Source organism: Protobothrops mucrosquamatus, unplaced genomic scaffold (assembly GCF_001527695.2).
Source record: "Protobothrops mucrosquamatus isolate PMUCROS unplaced genomic scaffold, P.Mucros_1.0 scaffold109, whole genome shotgun sequence".
Classification (NCBI taxonomy): Eukaryota; Metazoa; Chordata; class Lepidosauria; order Squamata; family Viperidae; genus Protobothrops; species Protobothrops mucrosquamatus.
In genome coordinates this window covers 950,879-952,557 of record NW_015386481.1, presented here as the reverse complement: position 1 = coordinate 952,557, position 1,679 = coordinate 950,879, and positions in this window count along the sequence as shown.

The window sequence follows — 1,679 nt, the reverse complement described above, 5'->3', positions numbered from 1 at the left end:
TGGGCAAGCCAAGCCGGGACCACCCACCCTCCCTCCCTGCCTCCCTCCCAGCTCCGGGGTCGGGGGGAGCCCTAGGCCAGGGGGTGGGGTGGGGCAGGGGGGTGGGTGGTCTGGGCTGCGCCCGCGGGCGCCCGCGCGTGGGGAGCCCGGCGGCAGGGGAGGGGGCTTCCCACCGAGCCCGGGATGCCGCTGCCCCGGCGGAGGAGACCCTCCCCTCTCCCACCAGGCTGAGCCCCACCGAGAAGGGGGGGGTCTCCCCGGTCTCGCGTGGACGGGAGAAAAGATGCTCCGGCTGGCCGGCCGAGGTTGCAAATGGCCGGGAAGCTGGCTGCGAAAGCTGGGCTCCGGCGCCTCCCCCTCCCCAGAGCCCTGGCCTTTTGGGGGGTGCCCCCACCCCGGCTTTTCTTCCCTGGCTGCTGCACCCCGGCCCTTGCCGGGGGAACACCCTCTTGTTTCCTCGGGTGTGTGTGTGCGTGTGTGTGTGTAGAAAAAGCCGGATTTCCTTTGCAAAATTGGGGCTTCTGCAGCGTTTTACATATGGACGGTGTGCTTAAGCCCCCCCCCCCCCCCGGGCTTTGGAGGCAGAGGAGAAGAAAGAAGGAAGAAGAAGGGGGAGAAGAAGAAAAAAAACCGGAGTGATGCCATGTGGGGTTTGGGGAAGGAGGAGGTTAGGTTTTTTTTTCAGGGTGCCTTTAATCCCCCCTCCCTCAAGCCCCCAAATTCTAGCCAGCCTCCTTTGGCGCAAGACGGGGTTTTCCTGGGAAGGAAATGTTGCTTGTCTTGGAAGAGGGATGTGAAAAGCGAGATGGTTATGGCGGCACATGAAGGATGTCATCACAGGGACCCACACGGGCATCACAATGTGTCGTCATTGTGGCTTGCACAGGTGCTGGACTTGAAGCTGCAAGGTTGGGACGACGCGGGCCACAAAACTGACCCGCCAGGCCACTAATGACGGAGGCCTGGTGTCTGAAGGACACCTTATTTTATATTTTATTTTATTTTATTATTTTATTTTATTTTATTTTATTTTATTTTATTTTATTATTTTATTTTATTTTATTTTATTTTATTTTATTTTATTTTATTTTATTTTATTATTTTTATTTTTATTTTTATTTTTATTTTATTATTTTATTGTTTTATTTTTTATTTTATTTTATTTTATTATTATTTTAATAATCGTGGTGGAGAAAGTGGGTGGGAATTCCTTTCTGGCTATAATCCGGGTGGGATAAGAAAAGGCCTTTTCCCGCCTTTTTGTACACCTTTAGGGAACATTTTTCCTTATTAAAAAGCAGGGAAATGGGCAAAATTTGCAAAAAAAGCGGCATCGTTTTGATCCCGCTCGGCAGGCGGATTCCGAGTCCCATTAAGCTAAAATGGGGGTTTGGTGGTTCTCGGATTGTCGCTGTTGTTGGGACTGTGGGAATCCCACTGAAAGTGGTTTATGGAATTTGACATTTTTAATGCGCTGCTGAATTCGGAATTAAATTTGATTCGGCCTGAGGTTCAAAAACGCCAGCGTACCTGTTTTGAATCACCTCCTGCCTACCTGGTTTTTTTTTTCTCTCGAGGTTCTTCGTTAAATCTGGGCTCACCTCCCTTCAAAGAACCCACATTGGGGGAGTCGCTTCTGGAACATTCTAAGCGCCTCGAGTGGGGCGTGAGGGAAAAAA